Below are 12,415 nucleotides of genomic sequence, written 5' to 3' on the forward strand. Positions count from 1 at the left end.
GAATAATGAGTAGTGGTTAGGGACTCTGACTTGTGAAAAAGGATGTTGGAAACCAAGAATCGTACTTTAAGAGTTATGAAATGTGTGTAAATGCGTGAATGTATCACAATGCTGGCGAAAATTTTTTGAACACCGTTATATTCATAGGATTTTGTTTCTACACATTTCTAACGCAAATTTTCAACCTGTGATTTTTTTCATATGAGACTGTCACTGTAGCGGAAACTTGTGTCGTAAATATTTCGGTAAGAAAATTAAGTGACCACCTGCACGTAACGCGACGTGGGCACCCAGCTGGGCAACAGTCGCCTGAAAAAAAAAAGCCATTAGCGTGTGCCCCTTTCAGAGGCACAGGTGGAGAAAAAAAAGGGAGGCCATTATCCTCGCTATTGACATTCCTTTGTAGAAAGCACCGCAAATACGACACGCTCATTACTTGGAAAGATACTTACATCTGCACACCTGATTATGACAAGCGTCTTTCTCGAGAATTGAGAGAATTTTTTACTACCTTATGAAATGCCATATGGCTAATGAATGATGTTTCATGCCGTCCTTTGTACATATTTGCTCATTTTCTTTAATATCTAGTTTCTAGCTGCACTGCAGCATTGCTTATTATAAAATTTAATAGATGTACTAATATCACTATTTTCTGTCTACAGACCCAGTAAAGAATACGTATCTGATAAACTTTCTTAGAAAGGAGAGCACTCATAGACATTTCCCTTCACAGGAATTGCATAAATACTATTTTTATGACTTGGTAATTTCTTTTCTAGAATAAATTGTGATGCATCACTCTAGTATTAAGATGTGACATAGGTGTTAGACATGGCCATTTTTAGTGTAATATTTTTTCTGCTTGAGCTTTGTCATGTTTAGATATAAGTTTTTGCATTGCTGCTGCTGCTTGCCTGGCATAGTGTTACTGAATTTGACTTTGTATTACTCTGTGAAGCCAGTTTTACCACTGATTTGTTTTTTTTTTTTTTTTTGTTTGCTGCACAGTGCCTTATATTAGTTGTAATATTGCAATTGCTTTGCCAATTTGAATTTTTTGTCATTGATGTTTGTGTTAATTTGTTATGTGCTGCTGCATTGCCTCGTCCCTAAGTTTAGCATCTGGGCTCAATAGATTAAAGTTAGCTTAAGAGGGGGTAGACTATATAAGAAACTAACTATGATGAATTGGAAGAAATGCATTGAGAAGATGTAAGAAAAAGGTTTGGCCAAAAAAAAAGTAGTGTACAGTGGAGAAAAACTATTTTGAAAGAGGATGTGAACAGAACACAGAAAGCAGGCTTAGATAGTACTTTTGGGAATAATGATGAACAAAGGGAGTTCTCCATGCAAAATACTGCAGTAAAACAAACTCTGTCCTTTTGTATTATTCCGCTATATGTTTGTGTACCCTTGTGTATTTGTGTTCATCCGGTCTTTATGTTTTTATCTGATATGATTTATGATGTACAATTTTTCTAATACTCAGCTACATTCACTATGATGAGGAATACAGTGATCCTCAAATATAATTTGCATTAATAATATGTTATTTACTTTGTAAAGATGTTTAGACATTATTTATTCTGTTCTGTTTTGTTGCTCATGTGTGAAGTTGATGTTTCAAAAGTTATTCTGATCTTTTATGTAGGTACTTATAATTCCTGTAACACTGATGTATATGTTATTTCGATTCTTTTGTAAAGCTTGTATTACTACAAATGTTATCTGTATTATTATGTTTTTAATGATTTTTCTGTATCTTTGTTATTGTGTTCTTATGTTATAAAATTGTACTTGACACCAGTTCATCAAATTAAGTAACTTGTAAGTTCCATTTCACTGCACACGTTTCTGTTGGTCATAGTATATGGACAATTTGTGAGAAGTAGGGACTGTTAGTGTTTGCACGTGTGTTAATAATTCAGCAAGGGACTGGATAACAGCATTGCTGGTTCTAAGGACAATTCCAAACACTTTGTGAGTGCACAAGTGGTGGTTATGGACTTGCTATATTCTCCGCAAGAATCTTCGATGGTGATCGTGCACCTGCACAGTCACAACGGATGGCTGCTGGCCGTCTCTACAAGAACTACAGTGGGTCTGCATCTTTGATGACCAACCAGTACCATTATTTCTACAAGGACTGCAGTGGGTCTGCACCTCTGGTGGCCCACCAATACCATACTCTCTACCAGGACTACAGTGGGTCTACTCTGTGATGACCTACCTACCAATATTCTTCAAAACGTCGAATGACTCTGCTGTGGGTTTGCTCTGTTGTGGCCCATTACCTGTCAGCATGTCAAGAGTCAGCACTGTCTTTCCGTTGGAAGGACAACACCACTTCTTCAAGACTGCATGGAAATCCACTACTTTTGTGAGCAATTTCTTTTACTAATGAGACTTTGTGAAAAAAAGTGTAATTACTATTATGATGAATGATCAGGACTATCTTTATGGACTGTGAGAAAATTTTAGCTTTTGACCAACATTGTGTCAATAGGTGTGTGCATTTGATTTCTTTGTTATTGTAATTACGATTATGAAAAATTTTAACAAATATGTATTCCCCAGTGCCCAAAACAATTTGTAAAATTTTTTGTGGGGAGCATGGGGGCTATGTAAGTAGGCTGTTTAGGTTCTTATATTGGTAACGCCGCCGCCACATAGCGCTCTCTGTATGAAAATCACTGGCTGCGCTGTGTGGAGTCTGTGGCTAGTTTGCATTGTTGTCTGCCATTGTAGTGTTAGGCAGCTGGCTGTGAACAGCGTTGGAGGTGAGCCGCCAGCAGTGATGGATGTGGGGAGAGAGATGGCGGAGTTTTGAAATTTGTAAGACTGTCATGAACTGCTATATATAATATGACTATTAAGGTAAATACAGTGTTTGTTCTCTACTAAAATCTTTCATTCGCTAACTATGTCTTCCTTAGTTTGAATCTTTTATTTAGCTGGCAGTAGTGGCGCTCGCTGTATTGCAGTAGCTTGAGTAACGAAGATTTTTGTGAGGTAAGTGATTTGTGAAAGGTACAGGTTAATGTTAGTAAGGGCCATTCTTTTGTAGGGATTTCTGAAAGTCAGACTGCGTTGCGCTAAAAAAATATTGTGTGTCAGTTTAAGCACAGTCATGTATAATTGTTCAAAGGGGACGTTTCATAGTATCAGGCTCCCACATCACTACAACTGCACAGTCCCCACACCATTACAGAGCCTCTACCAGCTTTAACAGTTCCCTACTGACAGTGTGATACCCAGTGCTAGCACTGAACATTATCGTAGCGATGTATTCAGTGAATTTTTGTTCAGTTTCTTGTGAATGGTCACAGATTATGTTAGTAGTAAGCAACAAATTCTGCACAAGAAAGAGAGACACATAATTTGCACTATACATCAGGGGTTAATTTCGGACGGAACGCGCCGCAACGCGTTCCGGCACCTCCCAGAAACCCCCTTCCCTTTTTTTTATTTAACAGTTCAGAACCGGAGATTTGAAATAGTACACGTGTATTAAATCACAACGTAACTATAATTTGCCGCTGCGCCAGCACAAGTGAACGTGACAATTGGTCGCCAACGTGATGTGACGGGCAGGAGGTACAGTGTGTTGTGTTTTTATGTGTGTGTACGCACGTACAGTATACCGAAGATATGTTGAGAATCATTCCAAAGCTGTGATCGGTACATATCGCCTTTTGTTTACGACTGCCAACAACCTCAGCGATGTAGTAGCCAGGCGACGTCTGATGTTATGTGTGTCAATGAGAAATGAATAACGTAAGCCGTGTTTGAATGTGAACGTCTGTATAATGTGATTTCACGAAATCATTTTATTCCGTGTCGTAATTTATGTCATAGCTACTAACCAAATGTCCGTATGGAGGAGGCATGGCTAAAACTTGGCAGCCTTTCGAGCCGATACGTCCCTTTCTCCACGGCACTCTTGACCTTTCAATCTTTATCTGCCTGCACCCTTGTCAGAACATGGTTGACGCTATACAGAAGACGGAGACTCCCACAGGGGGCAAATTTAAACTCCCAATGCAGAACGGAGGTGTATATGTTTGACCCCTAAGCCTGTCTGTCTGTCTGCCCCAACATAGTTCTCAAACGAAAGTTCCAATTTTAAAGCGGTTTTTTATTTGAAAGCTGGTTTAATCGGGACGGTTCTTAGCTACATTTCTGAAAGTCTGTTCTGCCGTTTAAATTTCATCAGCTACATGAAATAAAAATGTTTTCCGCCAGCGTGCTCTCTTGAAATACGTTACATAGTTCATAACGAGTACATCATGTTATGTAGTACCAGACTGTAGAACTCAAAAAGATGTACCTAAATAAAATATAGCACTTGAACAATAATGATGATTTTTGTCTTCTGAAGTCGCCTGTTTCAGCACCTACAAGGCAGAAAAAGTGTGATTGTGACTCAACTGTGAAAGACAAACATAAGCTCTCATCGACTTTTTGTGGTTCTTTTTCAGGTCTACAATTCATTACTAAATGAAATGATTTTGCTCTAATAGTTTAAGCAGTGTACTGCAAGAGAGCACGACGGCAGCCCACTTTCTTGCGACTTGACGTATAATTGTAGCCACAACTTATTTCTTGTGCTACCTGAAGTAGGTAAATATATACAAATAGATAGTAAATGAATATATCTGTGAGGTAAAGAAAGAAACATGTAAATCGCAGAAGTGGTTCTCGAGTTATAATTGCCTATCTGTATGTCTGTTTGTGAATTCAGTCCTTCTAGTCCACGATTCAGACAGGTCGTGTCTACGGCTTTTTCAATTTGAATCAATTTACCTTGTTAGCCACTTCACAGAGGAGCCAACAAACAATTCAACAGGTACTTTCGGAATTCACATTGAACAATATTACTCACTCACTCTATGTACGTCAGTCGCTTGCAGTTCAGTTTTTGTTCTGCTCAGAACCGACAGAATTATTTCGGTTTGTTCGTAGTGTTATTTATACATTGTGACTGTGAGTGGACACGAGAGTGTAATAGTTATATATACCTCTACAAATATTAGTGACTTCTTTAAACCTAAAAGACAAAAAGTTAGTGAGAGCAATGGAAACCGCAGTTTAGATGTAGAATCCATGACTTCAACTGTGACTGGAGAAGAAGGGAGAAGAAGATGCAAACAACAAAGCAGACAATCCTTCTCCTACGTCGTCGTTGCTAAATGAAAATATCTGTAAGTTGGTGGATATGGATACGGACAAAACATCTGTATACAGTAATGATAATTGGAATGATGATGAAAGGCCATATAGTAGGTCTATCGAACAATGTACAGATTATAAAGGTAAAAACCCGTGGTTATTAAAAAAAAATAAAAAAAGTAGGTTGCCAAGTTTGTAGAAGTGCATATTCACTAGATGCTGAAAAAACGAAAGGGTTAAAACTGAGTGAGCAATGGGTTTTAGGAACTGTAAGCTCATATGGGACAAATGAAAAAGATCAACTAATGTCTCTTAGGAAAAAACTATTTGATCACTGCACATCTCAAGCTCACGGTTTGGTGAACAAAATCCAGATTAACGCAGAAAAACATCACATTCAGAACTCAGTTGCTTCCATGGTAAAGGACCAACAAGTGGTTACTGAGCGTGTATTTCGCACAGCTTATAAGCAAGCAAAGTCAAGTAGAACGTTCTATGAGTTTGAGATAGAAATTGATCTCCAAATTAAAAGTGGGTGGGATATGGGTCGAATACTACATTCAAATGTTGCTTGCTATACTATAGTACTTCATAGTTCTGACCCACCTAGTAAATAATTTAATAAAGAGTGACTCCAAATTTTCACTTCTTTTCGATAAGGCCACTTCTCCTTCGAACAAAAACGCTTTGATTGTATACTTTAGAACCTTGTTAATAGGAATGGAAAACCCCACGACAATTTTTGACGCTTTTTGTGCTAAATGACAACAGCATCTGGTACCTTGAAAGAACTTGTAAAGCAGATAGAATCACTAGGTCTAGGCTATGACTTTTTGAAATACCATTTAATCGTATCTTTCATGTTAAGAAAACAGTTTGGCCTCACAAAGCAGGTGATGGAAATGTTTCCAAACTTATTCATCTGGCATTGTTTGAATGACCGTTTAGAACTAGCGGTGCACGACACGATAGAAGAAGTGGCGGGAATAAATCACTTTCAAATATTTATAGATAAAGTTAGAAATATCTTCAGCGGCTCTCCGAAAAAACAGCAGGGAGCTGGCAGTTGTTGATAAAGGTTTGGAGCAAGAAATTTTAATAATCGGTCGTGTTCTTGACACTCGTTGGGTGGCCTCCAGTTTATGGGCAGTAAAAGCTGTATGGAAAGATTATAGGGCTCTGTAAATCATTTTTTAGAATCATCAGAGGACACGAAACGGGACTGAAAACAACTGTCTACTTACAAAGGGCTTTGTAATGCATCGTCATCTACATCTTTTGTCTCCAACCGAGCTGTAATGTATGATGCCTTAGAAGAGTTGGCCGATCTATCCCTACAGCTTCAAAGATCAAGTGTAAACCTTGTTCAAACTCTCAACTACATTACAATTTTAATAAAAGTGTTTGAAAGTTGGGTTGATGCAATAGGACAACATGCAAATGTAGCTAACATTGCACTGGAAAATATGAACTTTAAATGTGTCGAACTTTCTGAAAAAACAAATATTTCTGATAAATAGTTTTATCGCAGCTTGGTAAATAATTTGTCATCCAGACTGTTATCAACATTGAATACATCTGAAAGTTACGATGTTGTTATGAATGACTTTAAGGTCATTCACCCCAAATTCTGGCCTGAAAACATATCGATCACTTATGGAGAAAATGAGATTTCTCGAATGTGTGGGAGATTTAAGGTTAATAGTCGTCGTAAAATATTGAAGGACATTAGGGAGTACAAACAGCGTCTGGAATCAGTACTAAGCGAGAAACCTCAACTATTCTTGTACAGCCACCAATGTTAAAGAAATTCTTATCAGTAATTAACAGCATTGCAATGTCGATTGAGGAGTGTGAACGTGGCTTTTCTGCAATGAACTTAACTATGAAACCACTGAGATCTTCACTCTACATCAGCACTGTTGGTGGTTTATTTTGCATCAGACTTCTGGGACCACCTATAGCTAGATATGGACCTGGCCGTCATGTAAAGTCTTGGCTGGCGAAGGAATATCATTCTCCACTTGCTACACAATCAAAAGCATGAAGTGATAAAGTGTATAATGAAGACAATATCGTATTATGGAAATGTTTTTCTTAATCCATCTCAAACTGTTTGTGATTGATTGCATTTGAAATAATTTCGCAATGCTTACTTTTCTTCCTTTGTTTGAGCCACTGAGTATGAACTTAGTTACAACTATGAATTCAGTTAAAATTCAATACGTCCTAATAAGGTACTTTTTAACAATAAATATACAACATAAATTCTGTATAAATTGACTGACTTTTGAAAGTATAACAGATGTTTGTCATTTTAAGTTAATATGCTATGTTGAAAGTGTAATAATATTTACAGGAATGTATCTAAAGAAAGTTGTATACCCATAGGTCAAAGACATACACTGCATGTTGACAGGACTTCTTATTTTATGAGTAAAGGGAAATTAAATTCATATTTCAGACTACAAAATTGTAATCCCAAAATTAGCGCTGAATACGATTTGTTATTAATGTGATATTCTTGATTTGGAATCATTTGTAATTCTATCATAAATGAATTAACAGGTCGATACTCAATCCGACCGATTCAGTTTATTGGTCATTAGCGTTTTAATTGTTGATCGGCAAATTGAGACAAAAATCTACTGAGATGCAGGATTCTTAAAGTTCTGAAGTGGTCCTTTAAACAGTGTAACATCTTCGTGCAGCCAACTGAAATCCAATTGTTTAAACAATGTTTTAATGTACAAACCAATTTTTTATATAAACTGCATGTTATTGGAAACGAAAAAGTAATTTTAACAGAGCTATATTGGAACACAAGAAGCTTTGATGTATTTGTAAAATATTCGCCAAAGATGAATGATTGTTATAAGTGGGACCTTGATTGAAATGGCCGACTTCGCTGTGAAGCTGATTTTAATTTAAGTGCATGTTTATTTTTGTGATAATTCTCTCCCAATGTGAAATGCGTTGATAGCATTTCCTACAAGATGTATTCTACGTGTAAAACTTTTTTAGGTCAGATTCTAGAAAATGTGTTAACATTTATGATAACAAGTCACTTTTGATTGTTTGTGGTATAATAAATAAATATTCTGATTGCAACAGCTACTCATGAAATATGTTTTTCTCAGTTAAAAGACAGCATGGGCTTGTAGCAAAGAACAAATCTGTCGTCTCTATGACGAGTTTATCATTTTCTGATTATTATGACGTAATTTATAGCGTCACAGAATTTACCAGTTTAATGGTTAGTTATGAATAAAATTGTTCATTTTTTATCAGATCTCCCTTTAATTGCTGTTGCCAACAACAAAATCCTACGATCCTTGAATTTTCATAATTGTTTTCCAGCAATTAATTTCTGTATATATTTGAGTAAATTATTTTTGTGTGAATCTGTGCTATAGACATAGAAAGCATTTCCGTGGTTATGATCACTGTGGAAAGCAACATACTGAAATATTGAAATTATATGGCATTTTCCACAACTATTGTTTTCGTTTAGAAACAGTACCCATTGGTGCGTATTTTATGGTCAGGCATATGGTAACTTAACTGCATTACAGTTTTGTTATAGAAGTAATTTTATTTAAACTAATTTCTGTGGGGTCACAATAGCCTGTGTTCTGTGTTTACAATAATGTATATTCAATAGCGCGAGCAAAACAAAAGGTAATGATTATTGAGTGTTTTGGTAGACAGTACTGACAATATGTAAATACAATGTTTTGGCGTCGCGCAGCGTCACAACAGCAGTTAGTCCTACATTCCGTACAGATTCAGAAATACTTTCTAAATTACAATGCTTAACAAGTTTCACTGGCATTTTCAAGCGCGTTTCATGTTTTAGTTTGATTACAGAGAAATAATCAGTAGATGCACAAAGAGAGAAACGGAACTGACTGTCTGAGGTAAATGCAAAAGGCCTCTCCACACGACACCACCGAGAAGCGCTTCTCTACGCGCCCGAGCATTCAAAAGGCACGGATCAGCGTGCCACCACTGGCAACGTGTGCTGCTGTTCCTGTGAGCGGTTTTAATGCCGCCGCCACCAGCTTTGATGCTGCCGCCATTGTTACTACTATGCTGAAGTTACATGCCGATTGTTCATATGCGGCGACTCGCTGCTTGCCCCGGTCAGCGGCCCCACGTAGAGTTGTGTCAAGGTGGTAAAAAATTGCAAACAACAATAGTGGTTTTTCAGTTCAATTTTTAAACGTAGAGCCTCATGTTAATTAAATGGTAAAGACGTTTCTCTGTGGCTAGTAACATAGAAACTACTTACTTATGTTAAGAGTGTAAAAGTCATAGATATTTTTTTCTATTTGTTACATTTTACATTTAGAGGAAAACTTAATTATTACCTGTATAAATAAAACTTGTGATTTCTTTTTCCCTTACTACTATGAAAGTCTCAAATGACAAAATCTCACTGAAAAACATTGTTGTTGTTGTTGTTGATCTGGTCTTCAGTCCTGAGACTGGTTTGATGCAGCCCTCCATGCTAATCTACCCTGTGCAAGCTTCTTCATCTCCCAGTACCTACTGCAACCTACATGCTTCTGTATCTGCTTAGAGTATACATCTCTTGGTCTCCCTCTACGATTTTTACCCTCCATGCTGCCCTCCAATTCTAATTTGGTGATCCCTTGATGCCTCAGAACCCGTCCTATCAAGCGATCCCTTCTTCTAGTCAAGTTGTGCCACAAACTTCTCTTCTCCCAAATTCTGTTCAGTACCTCCTCATTAGTTATATGATCTACCCATCTAATCTTCAGCATTCTTCTGTAGCACCACATTTCGAAAGCTTCTATTCTCTTCTTGTCCAAACTAGTTATCGTCTATTTTTCACTTCCATACATGGCTTCACTCCATATAAATACTTTCAGAAATGACTTCCTGACACTTAAATCTATACTCGATGTTAACAAATTTCTCTTCTTCAGAAACGCTTTCCTTGCCATTGCCAGTATACATTTTATATCCTCTCTACTTCGACCATCGTCAGTTATTTTGCTCCCCAAATAGCAAAACTCCTTTACTACTTTAAGCGCCTCATTTCATAATCTAATTCCCTCAGCATCACCCAACTTAATTATACTACATTCTATTAACCTCGATTTGCATTTGTTGATGTTCATCTTATATCCTCCTTCCAAGAAACTGTCCATTCCGTCCAACTGCTCTTCCAAGTTCTTTGCTGTCTCTGACAGAATTACAATGTCATCGGGGAACCTCAAAATTTTTGTTTCTTCTCCATGGATTTTAATGCCCACTCTGAACTTTTGTTTTGTTTCCTTTACTGCTTGCTCAATATACAGATTGAATAACATCGGGGAGAGGCTACAACCCTGTCTCACTCCCTTCCCAACCACTACTTCCCTTTCGTGCCCCTCGACCCTTATAACTGCCATCTGGTTTCTGTACAAATTGTAAATAGCCTTTCGCTTCCTGTATTTTACCCCTGCCACCTTTAGAAATTGAAAGAGAGTATTCCAGTCAACATTGTCAAAAGCTTTCTCTAAGTCTACAAATGCTAGAAACGTAGGTTTGCCTTTCCTTAATCTAGCTTCTAAGATAAATCGTAGGGTCAGTATTGCCTCACGTGTTCCCATATTTCTACGGAATCCCAACTGATCTTCCCCGAGGTCGGCTTCTACCAGTTTTTCCATTTGTCTGTATAGACTTCGCGTTAGTATTTTGCAGCCGTGGCTTATTAAACTCATTGTTCAGAAACTTTCACATCTGTCGACACCTGCTTTCTATGGGATTGGAATTATTATAGTTTTCTTGAAGTCTGGGGGTATTTCACCTGTCTCATACATCTTGCTCACCAGATGGTAGAGTTTTGTCAGGACTGGCTCTCCCAAGGCCGTCAGTAGTTCTAATGGAATGTTGTCGACTCCCAGGGCCTTGTTTCGACTCAGGTCTTTCAGTGCTCTGCCAAACTCTTCACACACTATCGTATCTCCTATTTTATTTTCATCTACATCCTCTTCCATTTCAATAATATTGTCCTCAAGTACATCGCCTTGTATAGACCCTCTATATACTCCTTCCACCTTTCGGCTTTCCCTTCTTTGCTTAGAACTGGGTTTCCATCTCAGCTCTTGATATTCATACAAGTGGCTCTCTTTCTCCAAAGGTCTCTTTAATTTTCCTGTAGGCAGTATCTATCTTACCCCTAGTGAGATAAGCCTCTACGTCCTTACATTTGTCCTCTATCCATCCCTGCTTAGCCATTTTGCACTTCCTGTCGATCTCATTTTTGAGACGTTTGTATTCCTTCTTGCCTGCTTCATTTACTGCATTTTTATATATTCTCATATCACCAATTAAATTCAATAATTCTTCTGTTACTCAAGGATTTCTACTAGCCCTCGTCTTTCTAACTACTTGATCCTCTGCTGCGTTCACTACTTCACATCTCAAATCTACACATTCTTCTTCTACTGCATTTCACTCCCCCATCCAGGCAATGGTTCCGCTATGCTTTCTCTGATACTCTGTAGAACCTCTGGTTTAGACAGTTTATCCGGGTCCCATCTCCTTAAATTTCCACCTTTTTGCAGTTGCTTCAGTTTTAATCTACAGTTCATATCCAATAGATTGTCGTCTGAATCCACATTTGCCCCTGGAAATGTCTTACAATTTAAAACCTGGTTCCTAAATCCCTCTCTTTCCATTATATAATGAATCTGAAACCTGTTAGTACCTCCAGGCTTCTTCTATGTATACAACCTTCTTTTATGATTCTTGAACCAAGTGTTAGCTTTGATTAAGTTGTGCTCTGTGCAAAGTTCTACCAGGCGGCTTCCTCTTTCATTTCTTAGCCCCAATCCATATTCACCTACTATGTTTCCATCTCTCCCTTTTCCTACTACCGAATTCTAGTCACCCATGACTATTAAATTTTCGTCTCCCTTCACTATCTGAATAGTTTCTTTTATTTCATCATACATTTCATCAATTTCATCATCCTCTGCAGAGCTAGTTGGCATATAAACTTGTACTGCTGTAGTAGGCGTGGGCTTCGTGTCTATCTTGGGCACAATGAGGCGTTCACTATGCTGTTTGTAATGGCTTACCCGCATTCCTATTTTTTTTATTCATTATTAAACCGACTCCAGAATTATACCTATTTGATTTTGTGTTTATAACCCTGTATTCGCCTGACCAAAAGTCTTGTTCCTCCTGCCACCGAACTTCACTAATTCCCACTATATGTAAT

This window comes from Schistocerca piceifrons, chromosome 6 (assembly GCF_021461385.2).
Source record: "Schistocerca piceifrons isolate TAMUIC-IGC-003096 chromosome 6, iqSchPice1.1, whole genome shotgun sequence".
Classification (NCBI taxonomy): Eukaryota; Metazoa; Arthropoda; class Insecta; order Orthoptera; family Acrididae; genus Schistocerca; species Schistocerca piceifrons.